Source organism: Ostrinia nubilalis, chromosome 1 (assembly GCF_963855985.1).
Source record: "Ostrinia nubilalis chromosome 1, ilOstNubi1.1, whole genome shotgun sequence".
In the NCBI taxonomy this organism is placed as follows: domain Eukaryota; kingdom Metazoa; phylum Arthropoda; class Insecta; order Lepidoptera; family Crambidae; genus Ostrinia; species Ostrinia nubilalis.
In genome coordinates this window covers 1,200,957-1,213,431 of record NC_087088.1, presented here as the reverse complement: position 1 = coordinate 1,213,431, position 12,475 = coordinate 1,200,957, and the positions used below count along the sequence as shown (strand labels likewise).

General features: G+C 39.4%; 1 long non-coding RNA gene across 1 annotated transcript in view; it reads right to left on the bottom strand.

Moving 5' to 3' along the window:
• Window positions 1-12,475, bottom strand: part of LOC135074758 (uncharacterized) — a 120,243-nt gene that overhangs the window by 86,009 nt on the left and 21,759 nt on the right. Inside the window, exon 2 of the long non-coding RNA XR_010257892.1 lies at window positions 3,281-3,308. This is a non-coding gene — a long non-coding RNA (uncharacterized LOC135074758). The remainder of the gene's footprint in view (window positions 1-3,280; window positions 3,309-12,475) is intronic.

Below are 12,475 nucleotides of genomic sequence, written 5' to 3'. Positions count from 1 at the left end.
ATAAATGTACCCACTAGGTACCCTATAAATTGATGAAAGAACCGTGGCTCGACAGACTAGTTAGTTTAGTACAGTACTATTTAGTACAGTCTGGTCTTCAAATGTACTCATTTGGTACCCTATACATTGATGAAAGAACCGTGGCTCAACAGACTAGTTTAGTACAGTACTATTGAGTACAGTCTTGTCTACAAATGTACCCATTTAGTACCCTACATTGATGAAATTACCCTGGCTCAAATGAAGAATAACTTTTTTACACGTTGACAAAAGTCTTCGGCTCAGAAGGAGTCGCGTGGCAAATCGAAATGACGTAGATACTAGTTTGATCTAAAGCAGTTATTGATTTCAAGTTAAAATAAGAACCTACAATGTTTTTAATGTATACTTACTAATGATTGTATGTATTAGATGATAATATTATTATGTATTAGAATGAAACATGATCGTTCAGTGTAAGTTTTAATTCAAACCCTACCTGTAATCAAAGTGAGAATTCTGAGACATTTTCGATTATATAAGAAGAAATGCTATTACAACATTAAAGTCTTGTATTAAAGAACATGCATATTTTCATTCTTAACATATTCTCAATAAGGAAACATAGTACCTTACCGTAGAAACAGTTTATGGTTAACTTAAAGCCTATATCTTGGTAGCTTAAGCCAGTTTCTGACAAGTACGTTAAGTCCAGCATTCTATGACTACAGAAGCCTTACACGTACAAGTTTATCCGCGGACCGTTAGCGTCCATTTCGACATATCCTTGGTAGCCTTCGTGCGCGAGCGCAACACTCCGACGACGCAGTATAAATATCTAAATCAGTAAGATAAGTCTTATGTAGCTTAGGTAATTCCTAACCTTATCAGGGAAGTCATACGTTGACTTAATAAACCACTTTAAATGAAGAACTTCAAATGAAGTAACAATCTGGGTTCACAAAAGTAGTTAGTTTTAAAAACCACACTGTTTATATTTTAAAAAAGTTTTTTAGCTAGAAAAAATATGTCATATTATGTCTCTATCATCTTTATTTAAACACATGGTGTTATTTAAAAGCCTTATGTTATCAGGTGTTGTTATTCCATTAATATCTTAAAGTTCCTTTTACTTATGCATGTAACGAACCTACTCGGCCGTCGTCCGTTTGGTGTAGTGGTTCAGAGAACGGATTACTATACCGTGAGGTCCCAGGTTCGGTTCCCGGCCGGGCAGAAATTGAAATGATGAATTGTATTTAATTATTTTTATATCCGTTGTGTAGTACCCATAGTACAAGCTTTGCTTAGTTTGGGACTAGAGGCGCAGTGTAAAATGTCCAAAGATATTTATTTATTTACTCGTACATGAATCAAATCTAGAGTCAAAGCAGCTTACTAGCGAAACCATATTTGCTCTTAATATAAAACGGCATACTTTGTGTCTACTTTTACTGTGGCTTCGGCGCAAACGCAACTTCTAAACTGCAGAAAGGAAACCACAAATCACTCCATTGATCTGATCTTTAGCCAACGCTGTACTTTATACTATTGATTCTCAGCAATTTCTTAGGAAAGCAAAAAACAGTAATCTAGAACAAAATAATGATAATAACTCTTGTCTATGGCGCTTTTGTAGCCGCACTCAAAGACTTCTAACGACGAGTCATTAGCGATAAATATTTAAATTGTCTTTACTGACTGTAGTAAATGCCTACCTCGTTACCACAATGAACGGTCCTGCGCTGCCCGCATCCAGGCTCTTCCCGCGACCTTTACCAGATCGTCGGTCCACCTAGTAGGAGGCCTGCCCACGCTACGTCTTCCAGCCCGCGGCCGCCACTCGAGAACTTTCCTGCCCCAACGGCCATCGTCTCTACGAGCTATGTGCCCCGCCCACTGCCACTTGATTTTAGCAATTCTGCGAGCTATGTCGGTTACTTTGGTTCTCCTTGCCTACCTACGCCTACCTACGGTAATGCAATGTATTTAAAAGATACGGCATTTAAAATGAAAAAATATGAAACTATATCAAGGATCACACTTATCTGATCGTTTCAACTATAAACGAAGCGAACCAATTTCATATAAGTAGGTAAAAGTGCGTTGATGTCTTTTATACGTCAGCTCCTAATTAGTTTTAAAAAACGCTATTTTTACCTACCTAATATTCAAATTCCAAAGTTCTCTGTATGTTTGTTTCTTATATTTGACCCATAATGGTGCTTTTTAAAAGCCTGCTTGCAAAAATACCTTAATTTTTTCGGTTTATTTGCTAAAATTACTACAATTTATTTCATAGATTATTAAAATTGAGGTGTCTACGGTTAAAACCAGTTAAATCGTTAAGTTTAGCGTGCAAATATCGACGGCTGGGCCCACGCACGCTAATAGGCGCCTTCCCGTCTGCCCGCCGTCTGGAGTTTTTCAGGCGCTTACTGGAAGCGAGGCCTCCTAGCTACAATGTAAGCAACCAGCCGGCGAATACTACAAATTGTTAGACCGTAATATAGTTATCTTAAAGATACTCTGTGTGTAATAATTGGCTTGAAAGACATAATTATCGACTAATAACCGAGATAAGAACCTTCTGTCACTAATTCTTCGAATTGGCTACTATGTTGAAGATATCAGATAGATAGATTTCTACTCTTTGAAGGAATTGTATGATCTCAAGAATTAATTAGATTTGTACTTACATTTATTGAAACAATTTAGATTTAATTCATTTTTGTGTTTAATTCTACTGGCCTATTAATTAATATTATGTATGTTGCAATGCCCTCACAGGGCTCATGTTCTGGGACTGTTTTATTTTTAAAACCTTGTTTGTACCACATGAAGCAATAAAGATATTATGATTATGATCACACATAGCGTTTTACGTGAAACAAGGCGTAGCTATTTAGTCATATTAGTATGCAATCGGAAAGTACCGTAACTCGATATAAAACTAACTCCCTCCACTCATTGTAAAGCCTATAATGAGCATAGTCGGTGCGATACTTCGATGGCATTATACAAACTATATGCAATCGTTAATGCCGCGATGTGTGCCAGTGTGTCGCGCGCAAAAACGATCCATACGCGAGCTGGTAGCAATCATACGCGGCCGGACCATTTAGTTATTGACATAGATTATGTGCTTTTTCGAAATCGCTTGAGAAAAAACGCGAAGCATGCGCGATGTATTTTACATAAAGCAATACAGTTATGGCATGCAAATCAAGTGATTTTATCATCTACAAATATCTTACATGATTAAGATTTATGACTAGTTTAAACTACATAGAACACTTACAAGATCTTTCAGCAATTGGTACACCAACCTGTAAAAAGAAGAAGAGTTAAATAAACATTTTTATCTCTAGTTTTACAACAACAATCATAAAACTGTTGTTTAAAAGCTTTAACCTTTTCACAGTTTCACTTTCGATTGATATTCAAAGGCCGTTTAAAATATAATAACTATAAAAATAACAAGAAGATGGTAGTTTTAAAGTTCGTTTTATATTTCTACATGTCTATTACTAGTAACACTTTTCTACAACAAGAACTTCAAACAATAATATTGTCAAAGATATTGTTGAAAGAGTCTTCGCGTTCGTTTAAAATTCCAGTAAAAAGTATAAAAATAATATCGTCTAGTGACATTAAGAGAAGGACAATTAGATTTCATTCAGGATAACCCTCAGCGATTGCGCGTAATGCGTGTTAAACGAGCGTTTTTACGCTGCGCCCGCGCCGGTATAGACCCGCATTCCGGGGCAATAATATGTTTATCATCCCGCTCGCATTTGCAGGGTTGGTTGCTGGTGTGGGCAGTTGGGACCCTAATTATATTCATCGTCATTTAAAACTCCTTTTGATGTTCTATGCTATGAATTCACATTGATCTCTAGCAAAAAGAAACGGCTAGTTCAATAGTAGCGACCAATAAATTTTAGTTCTTTTACCGGGATATCGAGTATTGATTTATATACGAATAAGTTAATAGTTATGTATTAAAGCTTCATTCTTTTTCTGACTGTTGAACTTTTACGGTTTCAAATGAAACCTTCGTACATTATGTCAAACTTACAGGAGATTAATGCTTTAAGTTAACGGTCTTGTGAAAAATTTGCTGCCCCTACATTTGGACCATAACTTTTACCTCAAGCTTTCCTATTTGATGTCGAGACAAGTTGTAACCCTTACAGAACCCTCGTTGCCTTGACCACTCACGCTCGCACCGCCTTTATTATAGTTCTGGATGCAGATGCTGCGACGACGCGCGCAAAGAATGTTGATTTATATTACGAGCGATCTGATGGCCAGATAACAACACTTTGACACTGCCCCTATTTGTAGAGATTATTGTTATGAACCTAGCTTGTGAAGAGAAGAGAAGTAATCTTTAATTATTAACGGACTGTCCAATTTGCTTGAAACCGGTGTGATTCAAAATACACTTAATAAATAGACAGGTACCTACAGTCAATTTATAAGTCGAATTCTTAAAGTTTTTTAAATTCTTAATGTCTGAATCACCTACGAGGTGGACCGACGACATCGTAAAGGTAGCAGGGAAGCGCTGGACGCAGGCCGCTACCAATCGATCAACGTGGAAAGCATTGGGGGAGGCCTGTTCAGCAGTGGACGTCCTATGGCTGAGATGATGATGATGACGATGAATGTCTGAACAGCTCTTCATTTCATTGATTTATATCATTCAGTAAGTACATAAAAAAATTTATCTCTAATTGCATTTTTTTTTTTTTTTTTTTTTTTTTAAATTAAAATCCCAACTAATATTATAAATGCGAAAGTAACTCTGTCTGTCTGTCTGTCTGTCTGTCTGTCTGTCTGTCTGTCTGTCTGTCTGTCTGTTACGCTTTCCCGCTTAAACCTCGCAACCGATTTTGATGAAATTTGGCATAGAGATAGTTTGAGTCCCGGGAAAGAACATAGGATAGTTTTTATCCCGGTTTTTGAAACAGGGACGCGCGCGATAAAGTTTTTCTGTGACAGACAAAATTCCACGCGGGCGAAGCCGCGGGCGGAAAGCTAGTTATGTATATACAAGCTTTATAAATAAAAAAATTTCATCTAAATCGCTACCTTGGGGGAAGGTGCCCAAAAGGCTGGCCACATTGCCACGCTGGATGGCAAGGCTGATGCGTTGGCCAAGGTAAAGGCCAGCCTTTGTATCGTAAGATGTCTCAACTAAGCGCTGAGATATCTTACGAAACAGTTTGTGGGCGCTTGGTCCCCACGGGCCCAGAGTTTCAACTCCAAACGGCTCAAATATGTAAGTCTCATTGAGATTTACATATTTGCGCCGCTTGAGGTCCTCTGCAGAAGCAGCAGCCGAACCCACCTTGACGCCGGTAGTAGGAAGATGGGAGGGCGCTAAAGTGTCAACGCAAGTGGCGTCCCACACTAAAGGCCTCCCCATCTCCCAGGGAACAAGCGTCATTCCATCCGGACGCTTCCCATCGCTTCGAGACAGGCCGCTCGGTTCAAGGATGGCCGGAATACGAGCGCTGACAAGCGCCCGGCGAATGACGTCGTTCAAACCAGCGTGACGAGGGATTCGGCCAGCACTTCTGTTACAGGAAAGACCGTGGTGAGCAAGTTGATCAACATCCTTCCCACAAGAGCAGCGATGAGGAACAGAGCAAGGAGCCCCCAAGCGGAGACTAATGGCCACTCTGAACGAAATGTTGTCTATCAGAGTGCCAAGGGCAGGAGAGGGTAGGGATTTCAGCCAAAGGCCTGATTCCCATTCAGCCACGGCTAGGAGACGAGCGCGGTCTGCAGAGTTGGTAGACGTTTGAAGTAAATTATCCCGCACTACTCTGCAGACAGGCTCGTCCCACAACCGTTGGGCTGAAGGGTTTTGGGGAGGATCAGATGATGATAATGTCCTCCAAGTACTAATGGCCTCTATCAAAAATGGAAGATGTACAGCATTATGCATATGTGATTTACTGAGAATTTTGCTGATTAGGTCAAAAGTTTTATGGCACGATGATAAATAAGCTGGAAGCGCTACATTAGAAATTTGTCTTATTCCCAGGCCCCCATGCCGAATAGGCAAGGAAGCCTGAGTCCAGGCTCTGTCTTCCAGCTTAATATTTAAAATTTGAGAAAGGGTGTGGCGGATTATAGCGTCTAATTTTGATGTCAAAACAGGATGATTCCAGAACGGTGATGAGCGCAAATAATATGTAAATTTTGGTACGAAGAGACAGAACCGGATGATGGTGTATGCAATATGGCTGTTAATTTGGAATAATTTATTAGAAACAGTGTTAAATTTTGAAATTTGTTCATCAATAAAATCCGAAAAAGATTCAATGGTTACAGGGGAGCCGAGAAGGCGGAGTGAAGATTGGTTAACAATTTTGATATTGGGTGCCAAAAGATTAAAATTTTGAATAATTTCATCACGCTTATCACAATTTTGGGGAATAAAAAGTTCACATTTTGCAAAATTTAGATCCAAACCACACATTTTAAAATTTTCAATTAAATCAGATAGGTCTTTTAAAACTGTATTGGGGTCACCACCAAGGGTTCCATCGTCTAGGTACCAAACGTTAAGTGAAGACTGTAATTTATTTATGATGGGCTGAATGGCCAGGCTGAAAATGGCGGGGCCGAGGGGGTCACCTTGTTGACACCCAACAGAGGACGAAAGTAGGTTTTCTCCGTACATGAGTTTTGTCGGAGCACTATAGCACTGCCACAAAAAACTGTACAGAGAAGGCAAGGTCCTTTTGGATTTGGGTCAACAAAACGCCCCTATCGACCGAATTGAAGGCGTTTTTTACGTCAACTTTTAATATGATATCTGTTGGCCGAAAATTTAAAAAGGAGCGGACGGCATGTATTGCTGCTTCGCAACCCCCAGCAACTCCAAAGCCGAGTTGTGTAGGCTGGAAGAGATTGCTGAGGGTACCCGAAACTGCTTTGCAGCAGATTTTGGCAGTGAGCCGACGATAGGTCGTGCCCACTGCAATTGGCCTTATGCCACCGTCTTTTTTTTTTAGGGCGCAAAGATTTGCTCCATACATAATTTCAGTAATAGTGTGTGGAACCTGACCAGCCAGCATGACGTTAACTAGAGAAGTTAAAGCTCCAAGAAGCGCAACACTAGCCTCACCAGGGGCATTTAACAAGTCCTTGATGTGTTGAGCCGAGAGGCCATCCAGCCCAGCAGCTGTACCACTCCGGAAGCCATTAATAGCTTGGAGGACATCAGTAGAAGTTGCCTGCAAGTTCATGTTTGAATTATGCACTGGTGGATCTGGAAAACTAAGGTTAGCCGCGGGGCGAGAATGCTTTTCAAGGAGAGCGTCAAGTGTTTCTTGATTGTCTGGCGCCAGGGCATCGCTGGAAAACAGAAGACGGGCAGCACCTTTAATATCCCCATCGCTAACCTTTGTTTCTATATGATGGAATTGGGACCTGACTTTATAATTGACACTATGATAATTTGGCCTAAGATTAAATTGGTCCGAATTACAGTTGTTTTTAATAAGTGATGTAAGTGAAATGGAACGGGAGCTATTGGTTGATGAATCTACGTGAAGAATTCTAAAAGGAAAAATAAGTAAACGTTCCCACGCTTGTGTAGAGTTCAAATTAATTGCGGATTTTATCTCTGATGTTAATTTTTGAGCAACACAAATACGAGCACCTCTGGGAATTCTTTTTAAGATAGGGGTATTGCGTTTTAATTTTGTTAATTGTAACCAGAATGGGTCGGAGGCAGGCGGTGAAAGGGGCTGACTTTGGACGGGACATGGCTGGGAAACTGAGGATTGAACTGCAACGCTTTGATGGCATCTACTTGTATGGATTCTAACGCCTCTCTGCCCTTTAAAGAACCGCGGTTGGGGGCATAACTCGCACCTGATATAATTATCACAAGAATTATTCATATAAATTATACTTATAAATAAAATAACATATTATGACATAAAAGTACCTAATCAAAAAAGGTGTCAGCAAATGTCCAGCACGTCATGCGCGTACTCGCAAAAATAGCACCGTTGCTAGGCAACCGATCATCCCATTGGACGAACAATGGTAGGCGCCTAGCAACGGCCGAAGATTGAAGTTGTCGTCCACCAGCTGGTATGGCGTCCTTAGCAGCAATCAAAATATATCTCAGCTGTTCTTGACATATTTACAAATTACACCACAGACACACGGGCACGCCTTGTCTTTATTTGTGAACAATGCACTGAACTTCGGACAGGCGAAAATAGCAACTTTATGGAGCAAAACGGCTAAATAACTTTTATTGTTAAATATTTATCTGGGACAAAGCATTGACACGTCTTGTCATGGTATATATATATTTTATTGAATCCAAAACACAAATTGGGTATACTTTACTACCTATTTCCGGCGCAGACCAAAACAAAGCGGGCGCATCAACATGTTTCTGATACGAAGATTGAGTAACAGCCGGCAACATGTCGCAACGTTGTTAAGAGGCTCGGCCACAAAGGAATGCCGAATGCGCCGGCGCAGTCGGCGGACTTGCAAATTACTTTCACTGGAGCCTGATGTTTGAATTGGATGGACCCGCACAAAAGGTATTGGATAAAGGGTTTATTGTTTGTAGAAAGAAAGCTCTTTTGAAGCTTAAGGTTTAAAAGATAGAGCTAAGAAATATGAGAATAGTATAAGAATATCATAATTGGATGGACCTGCACAAAAGGTATTGGATAAAGGGTTTATTGTTTATAGAAAGAAAGTTCTTTTGAAGCTTAAGGTTAAAAAGATAGAGCTAAGAAATATGAGAATAGTATAAGAATATCATAATTCGTTATATTATTTTAAATATCTGGTAACATTATTGAGAAACCTTTTGATATAGGTGGGAACTTAGACGAGCCAATAATAAGTCCTAAACTGTGTGAAATATGGAATGAAAATCATTTTTCAGTCTCCGCGAAGCAGATTCTGGCTGCATTTCCTCGTTGGAAAGCAATGCTTGACCTCTTTGCAAGTAAAGAGCCAGCATTATTAATTTCCGAAACTAAGGAAACTGATAACTATAAAGATTAAATACTCATATTAAAGCTAGTAACTTATTTCTTTGCGAACATCTTGTTACTATGATTTCCAGTTTCTGAAGTTAACGACGAAAGTTAAAAGCTTGACAAAGCACCGCTCACTGGAAAGCGCGGCGTAAACAAGACCACCTGCCCGATGGACGGACGCTCGCGGGGACCATTAGATGCACATTGATAGCCGCCCAACAATTACAGCAGTTAGAACCTTCGTAATATAGAGAAACCACCATAGGAATTAGATGAAACATTTATATGATCAAACAGTAAGTAATATGACAAAATAAATACTGGTATCAAGTTAAAGATAACTTCGTGGGAAACACAGATACAACTTTCAGTATTGAAAAGGTATTGTATAAATAATAAAATAAAATATAATATAATTTCAATAATAAAATATAATTTCTTTCTAATAATTTTCGATAAAATCTCACAAACCGATTATCACCATGATGCGCCATCCATATTACACAATACCAAAGAAAGTTTAACAAAGTACAAATCCTTGCTTTATCATCTCTAATCGTGGGTTCAAAGGTCGAATAGCTTAGAGATTTGACACCAGATGTCGCTGTGAGTTGCGCAAGAGTGCCCGTGCGAGTGCCAATCACGCATCGATGTGATTGGGTGAAAGTTATTAGGATAGGGAAATAAAAGTGGACGGACAAGTGCGCAACAATCTGCCCTACCCGAGTGTTGTAATGGACATGGACAGCTGGACAAAGGTATTGCTTCAATTAAAACGTAAGAACTGTAAATGAAGCTCATTCATTATGAAATTTTTGAATTGTGTAAATGAAATGGTAAACAATTGACAAAACCTTCAGGCAACAATGCACGCTGCTGGGTACTTATGGCTTTCACGGGTCACAGGGAAAAAAGGGGTCATAGATCGAACTCATAAAATCATTAAAAAAATCTACGACTTAATCCAACAATTCAAAAGACATCAAGTATGTGACCGACGACCTGATAAAGGTAGCAGGAAGGCGCTGGATGCATGCCGCTACCAACCGTGCGATGCCGCGATGTGGAAGTCATTGGGGGAGACCTATGTTCAGCAGTGGACGTCCTATGGATGAAATGATGAAGTAGGTAAGATGTTTGGGCTTTTACATCACGTTAGAACACATTCATAGATACCTACAATTCAACCCTTAGAAACATTGAACAAGCGTACAATCTAGCATCTTTGGTATAATTAATTACCTTTATCAATAGATTTATCTGATCATACAAATAATTAAAGGCCTTACAGTGAGATGAGAGGTCAGTGTCCTGGAGCCGACAATGCCCTAATCAGCAGCTGAATGCCCTAATTGATCGCGCCCGATACGCTTCGCGGGCTGCGTAGGCGCAGACTGTGACCGTCTTCCGCGAGCCCGAGCACGCAAGTTTAGGAACGTCTTAGAATTTCAAATTTATGGATATCCATAGATATTTTCATCAAACATCTACGTATTTTCATCAAATATCTCTTGTGCTAAATATAGCTTGCCCTACCACCAATTCGGGACAACATAAATGATCTTCATTTACAAAACATAGATAAATCCGCTATCAATTATGAATTGAAGAAAGCTCATTTACGAGTAGATACCATGTTGACTCGGCAGAACCGAATCATTCGATGGATTGTTCGATGATTGGTCTGCCGATTAAAAGTATTTACTTAAGAAAGAACTTAGTAAGATCATAACAATGACTCAAGAGAGGAAGTTTATGAATTAACTACGCTTCATACATATCAGTGGTACCTACACATCGTGAGATACAATACTTGTATAAGAGAGATTTTTAAATTTCTACGACATATTTACGTTTCTATGCAACAACAGTAATCCAAGAACTTTTAAACCGACGGAACTGATGCTGCCAAGTCAGAGTAATAAAATAACCAACGGCCATAGTAAAAAAATATTAGATCCATTGACCAAGCGAATCTAAAACTATTGTGATTAACAATAATTTTAGAAGATGTATTTAATTTCCTTCAAAGGAACTGCTGCGAACAGTCCGATGAGTCAGAGTGCGCGGGCGCAGTCGGTGACGAAACCGCGGTAATTGCCGAGATTGTCCTGCGCGCCGCCAGTTAAAGCTAACTGTAATCCGTAATTGATTTTAACCGGCGAAATTTTAGCTAGCTTTTTGGTAACTAAAAGCTGTGGACTTCGCCCTCAATGCTAATAATAGTCTTCTTCCATTATAACATCGGTTGCGAAATGATTGTCGCTTTATAGAGACGAAAATTAAGTGAGAACTACATATTTAAATATTAGAAACAAAAGAATTATGATATTTTGGTTATTTCCTGAAATTAGATAGGTAATTTATAAAGTAAGCTAAATTATTCTAAGTAGGTAAGTAATTGATAATGATACGAGCCTCAAAAACATATTATGGAAAATGATTCCAAGGTTTTACAACTACAAGTACCTACGTTTAATTTGTAACACGAAACCGAATCAATCTCAAACTGCTATTAAATGAAACAATAGGCTCAATTTGCATTGGGCGTCATCCTTGGCAGGTGGGGAGCGGTTTGGACAGCGGTCAGCTGGCTGGTCACCTTCCCGGGAACCGTGGGAGAGTTTAGGCTGGGCTGCGGCCCGAGGTATGAGCTTTGGCTGTTTTGGAACTGTGGGTTTCTTTTGAGAAGACTGCTGTATCTATAACATCAATGACTTTTTTCATGACCATTTTGCATGCTAAAAATGTAAGCAGAATAGTAAGCACTGTGTAAATTATATTAAAAGACCTCATATGTATAATACCTATTCTATGTAAATAAATGTTTGAATTTGAAAAAATTGAATTTTGAAGCTTTTATAGTGATACGCATCGCATCGAGTGGTGACAACGTAAGTTCTTAGGAACTTAGACTAACTTCCATTTGGTCCTTCTAATAACACGTTCACATAAAATGTTGCCAAGACGAGACCATAAGACTCGCACTATCCAAGTTTCTAATTCTACACGGCCTAACTCTGTAAGCTCTAACTTCATACATTTTACTTTAATTAAAATACGTCAATTGTTGACATTTGGAGCAATGTAGAGCGTTCAGTTTCACTCCAATCTACAATGTCAAGATCAAGAATCAGAACCTATTGATTGAAACTCTTAAATTCGTAGTCTTTTTTTCATAATTACTGTCCTGAAATTAGGAAAATCTGTAAATCCTGTAATTGGTGATTCCACGTGCCCGCCAGTCGCTTGTGCTTGGGCCGTGCGCACCTTGCGTAAGGCGCGCACGCGATATCATTACGGCGGCGGTGCAGGCGCCCGCGCCATTGAGCCAGGGTATGGCCCAAACTAAACAGCCATAACTGTTGTATATCGGTTCCAGCCTTATCGTAAAATTAACCAGCTAATTGAATGTCAAGGCGTTCATTGAAGAACTAGCCAAGTCGATTGGT